Genomic DNA, 24,431 nt, shown 5'->3' on the forward strand with positions numbered 1-24,431 from the left:
ATAACATTTTTTGATTGATACCAAGCATCATGAATTTCTGATCGTTTCCTCTGCTTCTTAATACGTTGAACAAATGCATCCTTATTATCAACGACTACCAAATCAGAAGTTTGAGTCCGAGTCTTCCGAAGAAGGATATGCTCCAGATTAGGACATGATGATACGAGATAGCAGTAAACCAAAATACAAAAAAAATGCCCTTCGGAAATAAAGCAAATGCAGTTGATATTAGAAATTGGGAATCAAAAGTTAGATATAAGCAGAAGCATCGATTCTAATTGTTCCAAGGAATACACAATCCTTTGTTGTAAAAAAAATTTGAGAGTTCAGTAAGAAATTTAGATGAAACTAAAAAAAAGAGTTACCTTGAAACAAGACTCTTGATGACGGCAAGAGATAAACCATAAAAGCAATATATATATATATATATTAGATTGAGCTTACCTTAAACCTATCAAAACTACGTAGTTTGGTGTACATATACTTTTATATATTCAAAAAATAATCATACTTTTTAATAAAATAATGCAGTAGTTATACTTTTTTAATAAAATAGCATTATTTCAAGATTTAATGCTATTTTTTTCTTCTAATTTATTAAATAAATGTTTCTTAGTCTCAACCTTCACCTCGTCAACATATTTCTAGACAGCAGCTTTCGCCAATTTCTGTGCTTCCATCGCCACCACCACCTCTGTCTCCACCTCCCAAGAAAATAGATCCTCCTATTGTCACTCTAGATGATTTGTTTCGGAAAACCAAAGCAACTCCCCGGATCTACTATTTGCCTTTGTCATATGAACAAGTTGCAGCAAAGCCAGCAGCAGAGGGCAAAAACATCAAGCAGTAGAGATCAGGTTGTTCTATCGGTCGGTGGTCTGTATGTTAGATAATGGTAAAGAAGTGTCACATAATTGCATCTTTGCAGGTCTGCAGGTTTTGATTATTGGAAGGAATTGTTCCAGCCATGCGAAGGGAACTTATCCGGTGATTGATATCGGTTTTCTGACAGCTACTTTGGGCTTGAGTTTTTATTTCCGTGTAGCATTAATATCCTTAAAACTTAGAGCTCTCTTTTGTAATGGACTGGTTCTCCTGAATAATATCAGTTACTTTTATGAAACATGATTTTTTAGAATCTAACTCTGCATGTTTTGCATAGATTACTTAGCTCAAGTGGATGAGATTCGCCGGTAATTATCATCTTCTCCCACTCGTTTTATGCATGCATGTGTAGTTTTAGTCAGGGTTTTATTTGTGCAACGTGGAGCTGAGCTTGGTGGAGGGATGACTCGGGATTAATAAGAATCTCCTCTCTGCCACGTAAATTTCATGTTTACATTATATAAGCTGCCCTAAAGTGATCAACTTCGTTGGGGTCGATATGCATTTTTTGAACTGAACTGAGCTTATTCTTTTATTTTGGTTATTGGATTTTATTTTTCAGTTCAAATTGGATCATATTGGAAGATCAGTTTTTTTTGGGGATAAATTGGAGAGTTTCGCACAGATGAATTTTGATGAGTTTTAAGGGTGTGTCTGGAAAGTTATATAAATTATATTGGATTTTGGTTTACTTATAATTACCTAACTTATAAATATTTTTACTTCAAATATAATAATTAATGGAATAAATTATAATATTTGATTAAACATGTAATAATTGTATAATTATATGCAATTATGTTTAAATCTAATTAGGTAATATTTTAAACGTATTAATATTTTGTAATGAATTATAATTTAATAGTATTTTTTATATGTAAATATTTAAGGTTAAAGATTATATAAGATTTTTAAATAATTTAAAAATCCTGGAGGCTATTTTTAAATAGTAATTTAAATAAGAGAAAATCGCCTCAGTGACCAAAATTCCCATATAATATACGATTTTAACCAACTTTTTTTGGATTTGCCAAAATGACCAACAAAATCGTAATGCGATCGCTAATTCGCAACGCGATCTCCATTATCGCAAATTCGCGTTGCATTTCGCTTTGCGATAGTTGAAAATCGTGTTGCGATGGTCTACAGTGTCGTTGCGATGGTCCCAATTCGCAATGCGAATAAGTAAATCGCAACGCGAATTGGGAAAATCACAATGCGATACTGACTATCGCAATGCGATACTTACTATCGCAATGCGATAATACAAAATCGCAACGAGATACTGACTTTCGCAACGTGATTCTGACTTTCGCAACGTGATAATACATAATCGCAATGCGATTTTCAAAGCGCCATTAGTATCCTGGCCAAGTATTTTATTTTTAAATTCCAAACACGAATATTAATATATTGGAACACTGAACCGTCCACAGTATATCCCGTAATCGCAACTCATAACCTAAAACCTAAAATCACAACTCAGTCCCATCTCCATCTCTCACTCTCTCACCCAACGAGGGTTAGTTTTTTTAATTATTGGAACACTGAACCGTCCACAGTATATCCCGTAATCCGTCTATCTCCATCTCTCAGAGCCACCCTCACAATCAGAAATGGAAAATCAACCAAATCAACCAACGAGGGTTAGTTTTTTTAATTATTTTCTTTTTGAAATTTTTGCATTATTATTAGGTTTTTCATATTGAAATTGATGATAAGTTTACTGGTAATTTCAATAATAGATTAACCATTTCACTTAGATTTCTTATTAAATCAACCGAGAATCGCAACGTGAAATGCAAATCGCAACGCGATTTTAGTTTCGCGTTGCGATTCTCTCGTTGCGATAGTCAAATTCGCGTTGCGATAGTCATTTTCGTGTTGAGATTTTCATTTTCAGAAACTATTCTTCTTCTGCAAATTGAAACTTGAATGAATTGCATTACTTCAACCAAAAAACAAAGACAAATACGAAATTCACAGTGTTGCAAATTTAAGTTTGAAGAATAAACTACTACTCTTTATGTTTATTATTTTTTTGGTATCTTCACAGTGTAGTTTTTGGTATATCTAACTTAGTATGTTTATTGTTTTTAGAACTTTTATTCGGCTCAATTGACCTTAAGAAATAAGTCAGCCTGGCCAAAACAATTGCGTCGAAGCTTTCACCTGCACAAAGAAAATGTTTGAGGATACATGCTTCGGGCCATGGCTGAAAGTACAACATCCCGGTGGAGATGATGTTGACACACCTGTTTCTTCAAACCATGACTAGCGATCTACCAGAGACTATACAACGTCGTGATGAAGAGATATGGTTTGATTTTCCACCGGCGTATACGTGTTTTGGGCGGGAGGAGTTTGCTTAATCACCGGTCTACGCTTCGGACACGATGATGTAGGTCAGTACACTAGACACATTACCCGCCCATCATGGCTATCCCGGGTTTTTCTTGAGTTGGAGAGGCCGAATCTACACGTAGAAGACCTGACAAGATTGTTGAATAAGAAAGATGGTTTTACTCGGATGGATGATGTCGACGTTGTCCGAGTATGCCTTCTAATTCTTTTGCATGCCGGCTTTTTAGGCAGAGAGGCCAGACAACCTATTCCAAATGATCTAATCAAATTGGTAGAAGACCTAAATGCGTGGAACCTGTTTCCGTGGGGCTCGTATTTATGGAAAGCTACATGGAATAAGTTATCGTCTGCCTTGGATGATCGAAAAAGTTTGCATGGAGATGGTTCCAAATACACTTTGACAGGCTTTATTTGGGCCTTTAAGGTAAGAATTTTTATATAATGTTTCCAAAATTATAAGTAATTATTTAACAATTACTAATGTTTTTTATTATATTGTTTGTAGATTTGGATATTTGAGGCCTTTCCCGCCATGAAGACATATGCAATAAAAACTTCAAATGATATTCCCAGGGTTATTTCCTGGAGAGGAAACGAACCTTGCAATGGGAAGATTTACTACGGTATAAGACAATAAATAATGTAAGTTAACATAAATACTACCATATGTTTATAAACAAGTTATTACTAGTACACGTTTAACTTTGTTTGAGCTTTTATATTGTTAGGAGGCCAACACTCCTCTACAGAGGCTGACACCCACGGAAGCTGAGCTTGCCACTGATTGGTGGCAAGCTAGTAAGCGTTTTTTTGATGGAACAGTTAATGAGCAGCCTCCACTTTGGGAGCCATCACCTCGCCCAGAGCTATCACCTCACCCAGAGCCATCATCTGATCGACCCGACTATACACCTCCACAACGACAGCCATCACCTATTCTGTCACATCATCGAGCCTCTTCTCCACCATCACCGCAAGATAGGCGACCGGCAAAGATGCCACGACGTTTATCTCCCTGTTCTCCACCTCCACCTCAACGGGATGAGTTAGGGGAGTTACGTGATGAGGTCAATGCCTTGCGTGAGGAGGTCAGTACTTTACGCAAAGACGATGGTGCATGGCGTGTTGAGGTGTCTACATTACGCGGTGAGGTAGCCGCTCTACGTGAGATGGTAGCATCGTTGTAGAATGAGGTTTATACTCTACGCAACGAGGTAAGTTTAAGATTTTTCATACTCGTAATTCATTCGGTTGCTGCCAATACTGCTAAACTGTTTTTGTTAGTATTTGTTTTTGGTTTTGTTTTTGTCTTTTGGTTGAAGTAATGCAATCCATTCAAGTTTCAATTTGCAGAAGAAGAATAGTTTACTTGAGCAACACGAAAATGACTATCGCAACGCGGAAATGGCTATCGCAATGCGAAATGAAAATCACAACGACAAAATCGCAATGCGAAATGAAATCGCAACGACAAAATCGCAACGCGAAATGAAAATCGCAATGCGATTTGTGTTTCACATTGCGATTTTGTCGTTGCGATTTCATTTCGCATTGCGATTTTGTCGATGCGATTTTCATTTCGCATTGTGATTTTATCGTTGCGATTTTCATTTCGCATTGCGATAGCCATTTCCGCGTTGCGATAGTCATTTTCGCGTTGCGATTTTAAGTTTCGTGCTGCGAAAGTAAACTATTCTTCTTCTGAAATGTTTATATATGTTGTCTTTTTAAATGTTTATATAAGTGCTTACTTCTGGAATGTTATCTGAGCATTTTGTGAACTATGATAGAATAATGACTTGGGTGAATACAATGCTAGTTTGAAACATATTTGTCTTTGTTTAATATAATGTCTGTTTATTTACTGATTTATGTATTAATTTTTTTTAGCGGCCCGATAAGGTGGATGCTTTACGTCAGGTTTTCCTTGCACGACGGAGTTCACACATCAGACGGTGTGGACGTGCTATTACGTCTCCGTTCACCCCAATGGTGCGAAGACTCCGCAAGAAGAAGCCCGACTCACCTGTCATCCCTCAAGAGTCCCCTCCAATCGTTCAAGAGGCCCCTATCCTCCCTCAAGAGTCCCCCCCACCGTTCAAGAGGCCACTGTCATCGTTGAAGAGGTCCCTCTCACCATTCCAGAGCCCGATTCACATGGGGTAATATATCGAAGTATTGAGAAACCCCCACCGGTTCCGGACATGATGGATGAGAGTTGGCTCTCGTATGAGTTACCGGCTAGTACCCTTCCGGTATCTGAAGTGGAGAGGAGACAACTACCGGAAACAATTGTGGATAATACCCTTTGGGCTAAGACCGCAGTTGATTTTTATCTACATGAGCGGAGCCAAGGGTGTTACACTGGCATAAGCAAACTCAACGATGAAATGTTTTTGTTGCTTGATCGGTCTTGGTGGGGTGTGCTATTAGGGGTTGAAGAAAGTGGATATTTCGATGGTGAGGTAAGTATTATATTTGTCTTATATATGATTTTGATTAATTTTTTTAAAAATTAATGTAATTCACTAATATATGTATTTTTTTGTAAAACAGCATATCGATGCGTGGGTGTCACGTCTACTGATAATAAGGAAGCTTAGGAAAAATAAAAAAAATTCGCGATATACAATAATGCCGGTGGCTTTTCACGCAGTTCACTTGAAGAATCAACGAGATGAATCAATTTCGTTGGGCAACGGACAAGCTAAACTTTATCCTGCATGGTGGGAGGTCGATACGGTTAGTGTTTATTTTTTAAATTTTTTAAAGGTGTTCATAAATAAGTGCGCAAATAAATGAATTATTACTTATGATTGCAGGTGTTTATCCCTGTTTTGGAACGTCGTCATTGGCTTCTCGTCCAACTTCAGCTCCCATCCCTGAAGATAATAGTGTATGACAGCATGATAAATTACATATCACTGTCTGATTTGAGAGATATGATCAAGGGATGGAGCTCTCATTTGGCTAAATTCTTGGATGGGATTAATTATTGGACTCATTCTGGACACAAGAAGCCAAAGAAGTTCAATGTCACGGTTGTCAGAGACGAGAGACCGCGCCACAACAATCGCCGGGAGCCAGAGGGGATTGTGGTCCTCTCGTATACTTGTGCTTGGCGCGTTTGACGACGGGAAGCACAGAGTTTCTACCTCCCACCGATAGAGATAGAGCTGCAGTAGGCTTGTGGTTTCGGCATTATATGGCTAGAGCAATATTCGAGACGCTGCCTACCTGCATCCGCCTTATGAAAGTGTCCATTGTTAATTGGTAAGTCAAATGCAAGTTTTGTTAACATATATACTCCTTTTGGTTTGAAAATGTTTGGTTAAGTACCTAGAATTCAATAATTTGCTGTTTGTAGGTTTTAGATGTGTAGGAAGTCTTGTTTGAGCAAATGTTTGGTTTCTGTAGGTTAATCCTTAAGTGAGCTGCGTGAAATGGATGTACGGGGTCACAAAGTTGTTGATTCATCGATTCAATTATTTATGAAGAAATAAGAATTATTATTATTTTTTGATTGTTTAATTGATTTGTAAAAGATGATTTGTAAATGTTGATTTGTTTAATTGATGTTTACATAATTCTTATTTGTGCTTGTTTAATTGATTGAAATGTAATAGTTGATTTGTTGATTTTCAATCTGCATTATGTTGAAGGCAAAACAGACTATCGCAACACGAAACTGACTATCGCAACGAGAAAATCGCAATGCGAAATGAAAATCGCAATGCGAAATGAAAATCGCAACGAGAAAATCGCAATGCGATTTTCATTTCGCATTGCGGTTTTCTAGTTGCGATAGCCATTTTCGCATTGCGATTTTCATTTCGCATTGCGATTTTCTCGTTGCGATAGCCATTTTCGCGTTGCGATTTCCCCGTTGCGATAGTCAAATGAATGTCTAATAAGTGATAACAACTGAACAGATCATAGCAATGTTCAAACTCAAGTTACTAATACATGCCTAACTGAAAATGTTAAAAGTGCACACATAAAATACACATAATTCAACGTTTGCATTTAAAAATCACCTAAGTTAACAGTCCCAAAAGGTGAAGCCGGTTGTGATTGGGATTTTGAAGATGATTGCGATTTTCAGAATCTCGTTGCGAAAGTCAGAATCTCGTTGCGATTTTGTATTATCTCGTTGAGATAGTCAGTATCGCATTGCGATTTTCCAAATTCGCATTGCGATTTTCCAAATTCGCATTACGATTTACTTATTCGCATTGCGAATTAGGAAAATCGCAACGCGATACTTACTTTCGCGACGAGATAATACAGAATCGCAATGCAATTTTCAAAGTTCGCAATAGGTTTTAGTTTCGCAACACAAATTTTTTGTGTATATATCTATGCAGAAGCAACAACTCATAACCTAAATCCCTAAATCGTAACTCATTCCATCTCCATCTATCACTCTCTCCGGCGACATCCGTTCCTATATCCGTTCCTACATCCTTCCCCATCCGGCAACAGGTCTTAGTTTCGCAGCTCGTTTGTTTAGTAAATTAATTTACAACCATGAAATCATCTAATGTTGATCATGTTTGGATAGATTTGTGTTTTGGAGGGTCATGGGAGAATGTTCATGGTGTTTTACAATATATGCCTTTACCCATGAATCTTCAACTAAAACTGTCATTAAAAAAGTTAACTTATGAAACTCTAATGTTACGTGTTTCAAAGAAATTGAATTTAGAGCCCCTAAGTGGATTTAGGCTATCTTATCAGAGGAATGGTAAAGTTTATTTGTTAACCGACAATGAATATGTTGAATGATTCATTGCTTTCATTAGTGTTTCAAGTGATGATGTTACATTGTATGTTTGAACCTAGAAGTAGTATTGGGTCAGTAGCGGGTAGTAATCAACTAAGTTTTTCTCAAAACCTACACCTTTCTCTAATCCAAATCCCAATCAACTTTCAACACCAAATTCCGGTTTTCGTATTGACCAATTAGACGATGATGAGCCAAGAGAAAAAATTGTGAGTACTAGTCAGTATTCGAAATTTGATCTTGGTCAATACCCGGACTTTGATATTGGTCAATACTCGGATTTTGATGATGTTTCAGAAGAAGAAACAGACCCTGCGTGTAATGATTTTGATATTGGTCAATACCCGAATTTTGATGATGAAACAACCGTTGCCGAGGAAGATGTTGTTGATGATAATGAGGAAGAAGTGGAGGCTGTGAATGAACATGTTGAATATCCATTCTGTAATTCATATAATCCTGAAGAAGAAAAAGAAGAAGAAAAAGTCCCCGAAGAAAAGAAAATGCCACGGGAGTATAACTGGAATATGCCAGAATTACTTCAGATACCGGAAGAAGAGTTGGTAAAGAAAGCAGTTGATTGTTACACAAAAGTTATTCGTATCAAGAAAGATGATTGTTTGATACAAAGGAAGACTTGAAGATAGCTTTGTATACGAAATGTGTGGAAGATGGCTATCAACTAAAAGTTAACAAATCAAGCAAAGATCGTTTCGAAACAAGGTGTATGATTGACAAAAACTGTACGTGGCGTATGATTGCAAAGAGGATAAAGATTGCGAAATGTTTCAAGTTAGGACTTTTATTGATAAACATACATGTTCAAGAACCCAAGTTTTTCCTAACCATAGACAGTCAACAAAAAGGTGTTGGGTGGTTTTCTGGCTGAGTTAATGTTTTTGAATGACATGGTATATCGGGGACATGAAATTATGACTGACATGAATGCTCGGTTCAAGATTAGTATATCATATTCTCAAGCTTGGAGAGCCAAATGTTATGCCTTGGAATTGTTGAGGGGGTTGCCAGAAGCATCGTTTGCCCAACTGCCGGCTTATTGTCACAATTTAAAGCTGAAAAATCCTGGGTCGGTAACTCATATCAAAACAGATAGAGATGGATGCTTTGAGTTGCTGTTTATCGCCATTGGTGCTGCGGTTAGTAAATCAATATATTCTGTTGACTCATTTCTGTTAGTTACATGCATTTCATATTTAAATGATTATATTTCTTGTGTATATTATTTTGTAGATTCGTTCGTTTATTACTTGCATGCACCCAGTTATTATAGTTGACGGAGCATATTTGAAAGGTCGATACCTTGGAGTAAACTTATTAGCAGTAGCCATGGATGCTAACAATGGGATATTGCCAATAGCTTACGGGGTTGGCAATCTGAACCTCTGATTCATGGACATGGTTTGGGGCATCTTAGGGATTGCATAGGTCCTATTAGCAATGACAATCATATCCGATAGGGCAAACTCAATTGACAACGCTGTTAGAAGGTGTTTCCCAGATGCTTTTCATGGACTTTGGTGTTCATTTGGATAGAAATCTAAAATCAAGGTCTGCTGGTATAAAAAAGCACAATGGACATACTGGAAGGCTGTAAAAGCTTATCGGGAAGTGGATTTCATAAGCATATAAACTGTTTAAGACGTGTTTTGCCTCAGTGTGCTCAAACACTAGAAGATGTCGGGTTTGAAAGATGGTCAAGAGTACATCAACTTGGAGCAGATATGGTTTCATGACGTCTAATAGTGCAGAATCAATCAACTCTCTAAGTCGTCATTCCCGGAAATTACCCATTACTATGTTAATGGAGTTTTTTCGAGCCTCATTCACGTGTACTACAAGAAAAGAACCATGCAGGTATTATTTCTTTGAATTCGTAACTTATCATATATTTTACTAAGTATTATTTATTTAAATTTACAGGAACTTGGAACATCGTGTTACACCATGGACTGAAAAAAGATAACGAAACGTGTTGTGAAGTCAACGTCATGGAGAGTTGAACCATGTTCAAACACTTTGTTTGAAGTACTGGATAATAACTTAAATGGGCTTGTCGATCTAAATGCAAGGACGTGTAGTTGTATGAAATGGCAAACATCTGGTTATCCGTGTGGCCATATTATAAAAGTTGCTCTTCATCTAAACCAAGATGATTCAAGCACATACGCTATGGATTGCTACACTACAGAAATATATCGACAGACTTATGCCGAGATTGTCTACCCTATTCCACATCCTTCTGAGTGGGATATACCAAATGACTTACAAACATTTTTGCCACCAGCCATGGACAGAAGGCTACCTGGCCGACCAAAAAGTCACGATCGTATACCGTCTAAGGGTGAAGAGAAGAAGAGATTGGCATGTAGTCGGTGCAAGGAAGTGGTCATACAAGGTGACATGTGGATCACCAGTGCCATCACAATCATCTTTTCCTCTACCAAAATATGGATCATCATCAAAATCCAAAGCTCATATGGTGTCAAGAAAAAGGCAATCAAAATCGCAATCATCTTTAAAATCCCAATCACAACTGGCTTCACCTTTTGGGACTGTTAACTTAGGTGATTTTTAAATGCAAACGTTGTATTATGTAGATTTTATGTGTGAACTTTTAACATTTTCAGTTAGGCATGTATTAGTAACTTGAGTTTGAAAATTGCTATGATCTGTTCAGTTGTTATCACTTAATAGGCAATCATCTTAATGTCTATCGCAACGCGGAAATTACTATCGCAATACGAAATGAAAATCGCAACGAGAGAATCGCAATGCGAAATGAAAATCGCAACGCTAATTTCGCAATGCGAAATGAAATCGCAACGAGGGAATCGCAATGCGAAATGAAAATCGCGACGCGAATTTAATTTCGCGAAATGAAAATCGCGACGCGAATTTAATTTCGCGTTGCGATTCTCTCGTTGCGATTTCATTTCGCGTTGCGATTTCTCGTTGCGATTTCATTTCGCATTGCGATAGTACTTTTTGCCTTCAACATAATGCAGATTGAAATCAACAAAATCAACCATTACATTTCAATCAATTAAACAAGCACAAATAAGAATTATGTTAACATCAATAAACAAATCAACTTTTACAAATCACCTTTTACAATCAATTAAACAATCAAAAAATAAGCAATAATTATTAGAGAAAATAACACTTTACTATGAATCAACTTTTGCAGCCATACATCATTTTCACGCAGCTCACTTCTGAGATTAACCTGCATAAACCAAACATTTGCTCAAACAACACTTTCTACACATCTAAAACCTACAAACAATAAATTATTGAATTCTAGGTACTTAACCAAACATTTTCAACCACAAGCCTATAAACATACCAATTGTTTATGGACATTTTTATAACGCGGATGCAGGTAGGCAGCGTCTTGTATATATCGATATAGCCATATAATGTCGAAACCACAAGCCTACTGCAGCTCTATCTATATCGGTGGGAGGTAGATACTTTATACTTCCTGTGATCAAACGGTCCAACGCCAAGCATACGAGAGGACCACAATCCCTCTGGGTCCTTTCGTTTGTTGTGGTGCGGTCTAGTCTGTTAACTGTATATTGAGCTTCTTTGGCTTCTTGTTCCCAGAACGAGTCCATAATTTATCGCATCCAGAATTTAGCCAAATAAGAGCTCCATCCCTTAATATATCTTAAATCAGCCAATGATGTAATTTATCATGCTGTCATATATTGCCTTAAGGGATGGATCTGAAGCTCGACGAGAAGCCAATGGTTACATTCCAAAACAGGGATAACACCTGCAATCATAAGTATAATTAAGCATTCATTTGCGCACTTATTTATGAATACCTTTAAACTCATTCTAAAATAAAACACTAACTTATCGACCCCCACCATGCAGGAAAGTTTAGCTTGTCCATTGCCCAAAGCAAATGATTCATCTCGTTGATTCTTCAAGTGAACGACGTTAAAAGACGTCGGGCATAATTGTATATCATGTATTTTTTTTATTTTCCTTAAGTTTCCTAATTATTAGAAGACGTGACACCCACGCATCGATATGATGTTTTACAAAAAAGACTATATAGAACTTATATAAATTTACAAAAAAATAATCAAATTAAAATATAAGAAAAATATAAGACTTACCCTCCATCGAAATAGCCATTGTCTTCGACCCCTATAATACGCCCCACCAAGACTGATCAAGCAACAAATAGATATCATCATTGAGCTTGCATATGTCAGTGAAACACCCATGGCTTCGTCATGTAGATAAAGTCAACTGCGGTCTTAGCCCAAAGGGTGTTATCCAAAATTGTGTCCGGTAGTTGTTTCCTCTCCACTTCAGATACCGGTATGGTACTGGCCGGTAACTCATACGAGAGCCAACTTGAATCCTTCATGTCCGGCACGTCAGAGGGTTTCTCAAGAATCCTACATATGACGCCATGTGAATCGGGCTCTTGAATTGTGGGAGGGACCTCTTCAACGATGACAGTGGCCTCTTGAACGGTGGGAGGGGACTCTCGAGGAATGATAGGGGCCTCTTCAACGATAGGAGTGGACTCTTGAGGGATGACAGTGGCCTCTTGAACGGTGGGAGGGGACTCTCGAGGAATGATAGGGGCCTTCAACGATAAGGTGGACTCTTGAGGGATGACAGGCGAGTCGGGCTTCTTCTTGCGGTGTCTTCGCACTATTGGGGTATACGGAGACTTAATAGCATGTGCACGCCGTTGATGCGTGAACTCTGTCGTGCAAGAAAAACCGACGTAAAGCATCCACCTTATCGGTCCGCTAAATAATTAATACAAATATCAGTAAATAAACAGACATGATATTTAAACAGTGAAAACAAGACAAATATTTCAAACTTTCAACCAAAAGACAAAACAAAGACAAATACTAACTTCACAGTGTTAAAGAATACACAGTTTAATTGGCAGCAACCAAATAAATTTACTTCAACCAAAAGACAAAACAAAAAGACAATACTAACTTCACAGTGTTAATAAACAGTTTAGCAGTATTGACAGCAACCGAATAAATTTACTAAGCAATCTAAGTGAAATGGTTAATTTAAGTGAAATTACGAGTAAATTTATCATCAAGTTAAAATATGGAAAATCTTAAACTTACCTCGTTGCGTAGAGTATAAACCTCATTCTGCAACGATACTACCATCTCACGTAGAGTGCACCTCACCACGTAAAGTAGACACCTCCACACGCCATGCACCATCGTTATCGAGTAGAGTACCGATCTCCTCACGCAAGGCATTGACTCATCACGTAACTCCTTTGACTCATCCCGTGGAGGTGGAGAACATGGAGATAGAAGTCGTGGCATCTTTTCCGGTCGCCTATCATGAGGTGATGGTGGGAAGAGGCCGATGATGTGACGGGATAGGTGATGGCTCTCGTTGTAGAGGTGTATAGTCGGGTCGATCAGGTGATGGCTCTAGGTGAGGTGATGGCTCCGAAGTGGAGGAAGTGGAGGCTGCTCTCATTCGTGCCATCAGAAAACGCTGACTAGCTTGCCACCAATCAGGCAAGCTCAACCTCCGTGGGTGTCAGTCTAATTAATGGAATGTTGGCCTCCTAAATATAAAAACTCAAACAAAGTTAAAACGTCTACTATAATAACTTGTTTATATATGATAGTATTTGTGTTAACTTACATTATTTATTGTCGCATATGGTATTAAGTCTTCCCAATCCAACAGACGTTCCTCTTCCAGGAAATAGCCCTGGGAATATCATTTGAAGTTTTATTGCATATGTCTTCATGGCGGGAAAGGCCTCGATATCCACATCTACAAACAATAATAACAAACATTAGTAATTGTTAAATAATTATAATTTTGAAAACATTATATAGAAATTCTTACCTTAAAGGCCCAAACAAAGCCTGACAAAGTGTATTTCGACCCATCGCCCCGCAACTTTTGCGGTCATCAAGGCAGACGAAAACTTAGTCCAAGTAGCTTTCCATATATACAATCCCCACGGAAACAGATTCCATGCATTTAGGTCCTCTACCAATAATATTAGTTCCTGAGGAATAGGTGTCTGGCTCTCTGCCTAAAAAGCTGGCATACAAAAGTAGTAGAAGGCATACTCGGACAACATCGACGTCATTCATCGAGTAAAACCATTTCTTATTAAACAATTTCTTCATGTCGTCGACGTGTAAGTTCGGCTTCTCTATTGACTCATCAGGAAAAACCCTGGATAAACATGATGGGTGGGTGATATGACGAGTGTACAGGCCTACATCATCGTGTCCGAATCGTAGACCAGTGATTAGGCAGAACTCCTTCCGCCCAAAACAAGTATATGTCGGTGGAAAATGAAACCATATCTCTTCCTCACCACGTGTATACTGTCGGGTAGATCTCTAGTCGTGGTCTGAAGCACAAAGGGTCAAATTAGCATCTCCACCCGGATGCTGTACTCTCAGCCATGGCCCCGAAGCAGGTTTCCTCAAACAATTTTCTTAGTGAAAGCTTCGAAGCAATTGTAGTGGCTAGGCTAACTTTATTCCTTAATGTCAATGAAGCCACTATAAACATACCAAGTTAGATATACCAAAAACACACTGTCAAGATATACCAAAACAATAAACAAAATAGTAGTTTATTCTTGAAACTAAATTTGCAACACTGTTTGTCTTTTGGTTGAAATGAAAATCGCAACGAGATAATGAGAATCGCAACGCGGAAATGACTATCGCAACGAGAGAATCGCAACGCGAAATGACTATCGCAACGAGAGAATCGCAACGCAAAATGAAAATCGCAACGAGAGAATCGCAACGCGAAATGAAAATCGCAATGCGATTTTGGTTTCGCGTTGCGATTTTTATTTCGCGTTGCGATTCTCTCGTTGCGATAGTTATTTCCGCGTTGCGATTTTCATTCTCGAAACTATTCTTCTTCTGCATTACTTCAACCAAAAGACAAAACAAAGACAAATACTAACTTCACAGGCTAAACAGTTTAGCAGTATTTACAGCAATCGAATGAATTTAATAAGAAATCTAAGTGAAATGGTTAATTTATTATTGAAATTACCAGTAAACTTATCATCAATCTCAATATGAAAAACCTAAAATAATGCAAAAATTTCAAAATAAAAATAAAACAAAACTAACCCTCGGAGGTTGATTTTCCATTTCTGAATGATTGTGAGGGATTTTTGACTGTGAATGGTTGTGAGGGATTTCGCCGGCGATGGGGACGGAAATCTTTGGAGATGGGGACGGATTTCGCCGTAGAGAGTGAGAGATGGAGATGAGACTGAGTGTTGTGATTTTGGGTTTGAGGTTATGAGTTGCGATTACTGTGGACGGTTCAGTTTCCGATTTATTAAGAAAAAATTCGTGTTTGGAATTTGAAAAAAAAAATACGCGTTAATACGAATGGCGCTATGTAAATCACGTTGCGAAAGTCAGAATCGCGTTGTGAAAGTCAGTATCTCGTTGCGATTTTGTATTATCGCATTGCGATAGTAAGTATCGCATTGCGATAGTCAGTATCGCATTGCGATTTTCCCAATTCGCGTTGCGATTTACTTATTCGCATTGCGAATTGGGAAAATCGCAACGACACTGTAGACCATCGCAATGCGATTTCCAACTATCGCAACGCGAAATGCAACGCGAATTTGCGATAATGGAGATCGCGTTGCGAATTAGCGATCGCATTGCGATTTTGTTGGTCATTTTGGCAAATCCAGAAAAAGTTGGTTAAAATCGTATATTATAAGGCATTTTTGGTCACTGAGGCGATTTTCTCTTTAAATAAATCTTAAAATAATTCAAATAAATAAATTTTAGAATTTAAGGTTTGATAGTATTTCGCAATTCTTAAATATATGTTATATCAATCCAATAAAATTTTAACAAATTACCTATGTATCATATAATATATAGTAAAATTTGGATTATGTGATAGATAGTTCACTTCTTCTGATTTGGACTAAGAGTTTTAACCCGTTGTTTAATGAAGAATAGTAAATTGAAGATGAAGAATGATGCATGTCCAAGAGAGAATGAATCCCCAATTGCTTTTTTAATCTCGCAATGAGATTTATATATTGATTTTTAATGTTTATGTTAGGACAGTAATTTGATCATGATAAATCTTGTAGACTTGTATGAGGTATTGTTAAGGGCCTTTGGCTTGTCAGATGTGTTGAACTCTAAAGCCTTTGCTTAGCGGAGAAGTTCCTCTAGAGACTGTCTTTTCAGAGGTTTTGACAAGCAGCGAGCAATAAGGTAAGTGTAGTTTGCAGAGGAGATTGGAGGTACAACCTTTGAAGTGTTTGAGAAACAACTATTTCATTATGACATTGATGAACCATCAATTACCACTAGAATTGATAACAATCAATAATCGAACTACCTAATAAGATTATAATTATGATTATAATAATCTTTAAAATCTAAATTTATAAAATTTCAAAATCTTAAATTTCAAAATAAAAAATATAGAATCTTTAAAAAAATTTAGGAGCAATCCAATCCGAAAATAGTAAAAAAATTAATTAACTTTTAATTATTTAACATGACATGATATTGATATCACTTGTTAGATTAAAAATAAAATATAATATAAAATTCAAATTTAAGGTTTATGTTAAATTATCAATAACAACAAACTAAATATGGAAGCATACCTAAGTAAATAAAAACTTTGAATCTTGATGTTGAAATTATAATATTTGATTTTGACTTTCCAAATTAACACACAAGTATTTAGAAAAGAGAAAATAACCTCAGTGACCAAAAATCCCATATAATATACGATTTTAACCAACTTTTTCCGGATTTGCCAAAATGACCAACAAAATCGCAATGCGATCGCTAATTCGCAACGCGATCTCCATTATATCAAATTCGCGTTGCATTTTTGTAATGCGATAGTTGAAAATCGCGTTGCGATGGTCTACAGTATCGTTGCGATTTTCCCAATTCGCAATGCGAATAAGTAAATCGCAACGCGAATTGGGAAAATCGCAATGCGAATAAGTAAATCGCAACGCGAATTGGGAAAATCGCAATGCGATACTTACTATCGCAATGCGATAATACAAAATCGCAACGAGATACTGACTTTCGCAACGCGATTCTGACTTTCGCAACGCGATTTACATAGCGCCATTCGTATTAACGCGTATTTTTTTTTTCAAATTCCAAACACGAATATTTTCTTAATAAATCGGAAAATGAACCGTCCACAGTAATCACAACTCATAACCTCAAACCCAAAAACACAACACTCAGTCCCATCTCCATCTCTCACTCTCTACGGTGAAATCCGTCCCCATCTCCGAAGATTTCCGTCCCCATCGCCGGCGAAATCCCTCACAACCATTCACAGTCAAAAATCCCTCACAATCATTCAGAAATGGAAAATCAACCTCCGAGGGTTAGTTTTTTTTATTTTTATTTTGAAATTTTTACATTATTTTAGGTTTTTCATATTGAGATTGATGATAAGTTTACTGGTAATTTCAATAATAGATTAACCATTTCACTTAGATTTCTTATTAAATTCATTCGATTGCTGCCAATACTGCTAAACTGTTTAGCCTGTGAAGTTAGTATTTGTCTTTGCTTTGTCTTTTGGTTGAAGTAATGCAGAAGAAGAATAGTTTCGAGAATGAAAATCGCAACGCGGAAATAACTATCGCAACGCGAAATAAAATCGCAACGCGAAACCAAAATCGCATTGCGATTTTCATTTCGCGTTGCGATTTTCATTTCGCGGTTGCGATTTTAATTTCGCGTTGCGATTGTCTGGTCGCGATAGTCATTTCGCGTTGCGATTCTCTCGTTGTGATAGTCATTTCCGCGTTGCGATTCTCATTATCTCGTTGCGATTTTCATTTCAACCAAAAGACAAAAACAGTGTTGCAAATTTTAGTTTCAAGAATAAACTACTATTTATGTTTATTGTTTTGTTTTTGGTATATCTTGACAGTGTAATTTTTGGTATATCTAACTTGGTATGTTTATTGTTTTTTGTAGAATTTTTTTCGGCTTCATTGACATTAAGGAATAAAGTTAGCCTAGCCACTACAATTGCTTCGAAGCTTTCAACTGCACAAAGAAAATTGTTTGAAGAAACCTGCTTCGGGCCATGGCTGAGAGTACAGCATCCGGGTGAAGATGCTAGTTTGACCCATTTGTGGCTTCAGACCATGACTAGCGATCTACCCGACAGTATACAACGTGGTGAGGAAGAGATATGGTTTCATTTTCCACCGGCGTATACTTGTTTTGGGCGGAAGGAGTTCTGCTTAATCACTGGTCTACGATTCGGACACGATGATGTAGGCCGGTACACTCGTCATATCACCCGCCCATCATGGTTATCCAGGGTTTTTCCTGATGAGTCAATAGAGAAGCCGAACTTACACGTCGACGACATGAAGAAATTGTTTATAAGAAAGATGGTTTTACTCGGATGAATGACGTCGATGTTGTCCGAGTATGCCTTCTACTACTTTTGTATGCCGGCTTTTAGGCAGAGAGGCCAGACAACCTATTCCTCAGGAGCTAATATTATTGGTAGAGGACCTAAATGCATGGAATCTGTTTCCGTGGGGTTCGTATATATGGAAAGCTACCTGGAGTAAGTTGTCGTCTGCCTTTGATGACCGCAAAAGTTTGCGGGGCGATGGGTCAAAATACACTTTTTCAGGCTTTGTTTGGGCCTTTAAGGTAAGAATTTCTATATAATGTTTTCAAAATTATAATTAATTATTTAACAATTACTAATGTTTGTTATTATATTGTTTGTAGATTTGGATATTCGAGGCTTTCCCCAGCATGCGGACTATGCATTAAAATCCTCAGATGATATTCCTAGGGCTATTTCCTGGAAGAGGAAACGTATGTTGGATTGGGAAGACTTAATACCATATGCGACAATAAATAATGTAAGTTAACACAAATATTATCATATATAAACAAGTTATTAATAGTAGACGTTTAACTTTGTTTTAGTTTTTATATTTTTAGGAGGCCAACACTCCATTAATGAGACTGACACCCACGGAGGCTGAGCTTGCCACTGATTGGTGGCAAGCTAGTCAGCGTTTTTTTGATGGCACGAATGATGAGCAGCCTCCACTTCCTCCACTTCGAGAGCCATCACCTCACCCAGAGCCATCACCTGATCGACCCGACTATAACCTCTACAACGAGAGCCATCACCTATCCCGTCACATCATCGAGTCTCTTCTCCACCATCACCTCATGATAGGCGACCGACAAAGATGCCACGACTTCTATCTCCCTATTATCCACCTCCACGGGATGAGTCAAGGGAGTTACGTGATGAGGTCAATGCCTTGCGTGAGGAGATCGGTACTCTACGCGATAACGATGGTGCATGGCGTGTGGAGGTGTCTACTTTACGTGGTGAGGTTGCCGCTCTACGTGAGATGGTAGTATCGTTGCAGAATGAGGTTCATACTCTATGCAACAAGGTAAGTTTAAGATTTTCCATATTTAACTTGATGATAAATTTACTCGTAATTTCACTTAAATTAACCATTTCACTTAGATTGCTTAGTAAATTTATTCGGTTGCTGCCAAAACTGCTAAACTTTTTACTTTAACACTGAGAAGTTAGTATTTGTCTTTGTTTTGTCTTTTGGTTGAAAGTTTGAAATATATTTATCTTTGTTTTCACTGTTTAAATATCATGTCTATTTATTTACTGATATTTGTATTTTTATTTAGCGGACCGATAAGGTGGATGCTTTACGTCGGGTTTTTCTTGCACGACAGAGTTCACACATCAGACGGCGTGCACGTGCTATTAAGTCTCCGTATACCCCAATAGTGCGAAGACACCGCAAGAAGAAGCCCGACTCGCCTATCATCCCTCAAGAGTCCACTCCTATCGTTGAAGAGACCCCTATCATTCCTCGAGAGTCCCCTCCCACCATTCAAGAGGCCACTGTTATCGTCGAAGAGGTCCCTCCCACCATTCAAGAGCCCGATTCACATGGCGTCATATGTAGGATTCTTGAGAAACCCTCTGACGTGCCGGACATGATGGATTCAAGTTGGCTCTCGTATGAGTTACCGGCCAGTACCATACCGGTATCTGAAGAGGAGAGGAAACAACTACCAGACACAATTCTGGATAACACCCTTTGGGCTAAGACCGCAGTTGATTTTTATCTACATGAGCGAAGCCAGGGGTGTTTCACTGACATATGCAAGCTCAATGATGATATCTATTTGTTGCTTGATCGGTCTTGGTGGGGCGTATTATTAGGGGTCGAAGACAATGGCTATTTCGATGGAGGGGTAAGTCTTATATTTTTCTTATTTTTCATTTGATTATTTTTTTTGTAAATTTATGTAAGTTACTAATATATGTCTTTTTTGTAAAACAGCATATCGATGCGTGGGTGTCACGTCTTCTAATAATTAGGAAACTTAAGGAAAATAAAAGAAATACACGGTATACAATTATGCCGACGTCTTTTAACGCCGTTCACTTGAAGAATCAACGAGATGAATCATTTGCGTTGGGCAATGGACAAGCTAAACTTTATCCTGCATGGTGGGAGGTCGATAAGGTTAGTGTTTATTTTAGATTGAGTTTAAAGGTATTCATAATAAGTGCGCAAATGAATGAATTATTACTTATGATTGCAGGTGTTTATCCCTGTTTTGGAACGTAACCATTGGCTTCTCGTCGAGCTTCAGATCCCATCCCTTAAGGCAATAGTATATGACAGCATGATAAATTACATATCATTTGCTTATTTAAGAGATATTATTAAGGGATGGAGCTCTTATTTGGCTAAATACTTGGATGCGATAAATTATTGGACTCGTTCTGGAAACAAGAAGCCAAAGAAGCTCAATATTACAGTTAGCAGAGATGAGACCGCACCACAACAAACGAAAGGACCCAGAGGGGATTGTGGTCCTCTCGTATGCTTGGCGTTGGACCGTTTGATCACAGGAAGTATAAAGTATCTACCTCCCACAGATATAGATAGAGATGCAGTAGGCTTGTGGTTTCGACATTATATGGCTAGATCGATATATACGAGACGCTGCCTACCTGCATCCGCGTTATAAAAATGTCCATAAACAATTGGTATGTTTATAGGCTTGTGGTTTGAAAATGTTTGGTTAAGTACCTAGAATTCAATAATTTGCTGTTTGTATGTTTTAGATGTGTAGAAAGTGTTGTTTGAGCAAATGTTTGGTTTATGCAGGTTAATCTCAGAAGTGAGCTGCGTGAAAATGATGTATGGCTGCAAAAGTTGATTCAATAGTAGAAGTGTTATTTTCTCTAATAATTATTGCTTATTTTTTGATTGTTTAATTGATTTGTAAAAGGTGATTTGTAAAAGTTGATTTGTTTAATTGATGTTAACATAATTCTTATTTGTGCTTGTTTAATTGATTGAAATGTAATGGTTGATTTTGTTGATTTCAATCTGCATTATGTTGAAGGCAAAAAGTACTATCGCAATGCGAAATGAAAATCGCAACGAGAGAATCGCAACGCGAAAATGAAAATCGCAACACGAAATTAAATTCGCGTTGCGATTTTCATTTCGCATTGCGATTCCCTCGTTGCGATTTTCATTTCGCATTGCGAAATTAGCGTTGCGATTTTCATTTCGCATTGCGATTCTCTCGTTGCGATTTTCAATTCGCATTGCGATAGTAATTTCCGCGTTGCGATGGACATTAAGATGATTGCCTATTAAGTGATAACAACTGGAACATATCATAGCAATTTTCAAACTAAAGTTACTAATACATGCCTAACTGAAAATGTTAAAAGTTCACACATAAAATCTACATAATACAACGTTTGCATTTAAAAATCACCTAAGTTAACAGTCCCAAAGGGTGAAGCCAGTTGTGATTGGGATTTTAAAGATGATTGCGATTTTGATTGCCTTTTTCTTGACACCATATGAGCTTTGGATTTTGATGATGATCCATATTTTGGTAGAGGAAAAGATGATTGTGATGGCACTGGTGATCCACATGTCAACCTTGTATGACCACTTTCCTTGCACCGACTACATGTCGATCTCTTCTTCTCTTCACCCTTAGACGGTATACGATCGTGACTTTTTGGTCGGCCAGGTAGCCTTCTGTCCATGGCTGGTGGCAAAACTGTTTGTAAGTCATCTGGTATGTCCCACTCAGAAGGATGTGAAATAGGGTAGACAATCTCGGCATAAGTCTGTCGATATACTTCTGTAGTGTAGCAATCCATAGCGTATGTGCTTGAATCATCTTGGTTTAGATGAAGAGCAACTTTTATAACATGGCCACATGGATAACCAGATGTTTGCCATTTCATACAACTACACGTCCTTGCATTTAGATCGACAAGCCCATTTAAGTTATTATCCAGTACTTCAAACAAAGTGTTTGAACATGGTTCAACTCTCCATGACGTTGACTTCACAACACGTTTCGTTATCTTTTTTTTCAGTCCATGGTGTAACACGATGTTCCAATGTTCCTGTAAATTTAAATAAATAATACTTAGTAAAATATATGATAAGTTACGAATTCAAAGAAATAATACCTGCATGGTTTCTTTTCTTGCAGTACCACTGTTGAATAGAGGCTCAAAAAAACTCCATTAACATAGTAATGGGTAATTTCCGGGAATGACGACTTAGAGCGTTAATTGATTCTGCACTATTAGACGTCATGAAACCATATCTTGCTCCAAGTTGATGTACTCTTGACCATCTTTCAAACCCGACATCTTCTAGTGTTTGAGCACACTGAGGCAAAACACGTCTTAAACAGTTTATATGCTTATTGAAATCCACTTCCCGATAAGCCTTTACAGCCTTCCAGTATGTCCATTTGTGCTTTTTTATACCAGCAGACCTTGATTTTAGATTTCTATACAAATGAACACCACAAAGTCCATGAAAAGCATCTGGGAAACACCTTCTAACAGCGTTGTCAATTGAGTTTGCCCTATCGGATATGATTGTCAGATTGCTAATAGGACCTATACAATCCCTAAGATGCCCCATAAACCATGTCCATGAATCAGAGGTTTCAGATTTGCCAACCCCGTAAGCTATTGGCAATATCCCATTGTTAGCATCCATGGCTACTGCTAATAAGTTTACTCCAAGGTATCGACCTTTCAAATGTGCTTCGTCAACTATAATAACTGGGCGCATGCAAGTAATAAACGAACGAATCTACAAAATAATATACACAAGAAATATAATCATTTAAAAGTGAAATGCATGTAACTAACAGAAATGAGTCAACAGAATTATATTGATTTACTAACCGCAGCACCAATGGCGATAAACAGTAACTCAAAGCGTCCATCTCTATCTGTTTTGATATGAGTTACCGACCTAGGATTTTTCAGCTTTAAATTGTGACAATAAGCCGGCAGTTGGGCAAACGATGCTTCTGGCGACCCCCTCAACAATTCCAAGGCATAACATTTGGCTCTCCAAGCTTGAGAATATGATATACTAATCTTGAACCGAGCATTCATGTCAGTCATAATTTCATGTCCCCGATATACCCTGCCATTCAAAAACATTAACTCAGCCAGAAAACCACCCAACACCTTTTTGTTTGCCTGTCTATGGTGAGGAAAAACTTGGGTTCTTGAACATGTATGTTTATCAATAAAAGTCCTAACTTGAAACATTGCGCAATCTTTATCCTCTTTGCAATCATACGCCACGTACAGTTTTTGTCAATCGTACACCTTGTTTCGAAACGATCTTTGCTTGATTTGTTAACTTTTAGTTGATAGCCATCTTCCACACATTTCGTATACAAAGCTATCTTCAAGTCTTCCTTTGTATCAAAACAATCATCTTTCTTGATACGAATAACTTTTGTGTAACAATCAACTGCTTTCTTTGCCAACTCTTCTTCCGGTAACTGAAGTAATTCTGGCATATTCCAGTTATACTCCCGTGGCATTTTCTTTTCTTCGGGGACTTTTTCTTCTTCTTTTTCTTCTTCAGGATTATATGAATTACAGAATGGATGTTCAACATGTTCATTCACAGTCGTAACTTCCTCCTCATTATCATCAACAACATCTTCCTCGGCAACGGGTGTTTCATCATCAAAATTCGGGTATTGACCAATATCAAAATCATTACACGCAGGGTCTGTTTCTTCTTCTGAAACATCATCAAAATCCGTGTATTGACCAATATCAAAGTCCGGGTATTGACCAAGATAAAATTTCGAATACTGACTAGTACTCACAATTTTTTCTCTTGGCTCATCATCGTCTAATTGGTCAATACGAAAACCGGAATTTGGTGCTGAAAGTTGATTTGGATTTGGATTAGAGAAAGGCTGTGGGTTTT

General features: G+C 37.7%; 1 long non-coding RNA gene across 1 annotated transcript; it reads right to left on the reverse strand.

The window, feature by feature from the left end:
- Window positions 1-698: 698 nt before the first annotated feature.
- LOC120184564 lies at window positions 699-23,990 on the reverse strand. The gene is made up of 3 exons (XR_005522040.1): window positions 23,978-23,990; window positions 12,624-12,629; window positions 699-863 (listed from the first exon to the last, which is right to left on the reverse strand). It is a non-coding gene; the product is annotated as an uncharacterized LOC120184564 (long non-coding RNA).
- Window positions 23,991-24,431: the final 441 nt, after the last annotated feature.

The sequence above is a fragment of the Hibiscus syriacus genome, unplaced genomic scaffold (genome assembly GCF_006381635.1).
Source record: "Hibiscus syriacus cultivar Baekdansim isolate YM2019G1 unplaced genomic scaffold, ASM638163v2 tig00112925_pilon, whole genome shotgun sequence".
NCBI lineage: Eukaryota > Viridiplantae > Streptophyta > Magnoliopsida > Malvales > Malvaceae > Hibiscus > Hibiscus syriacus.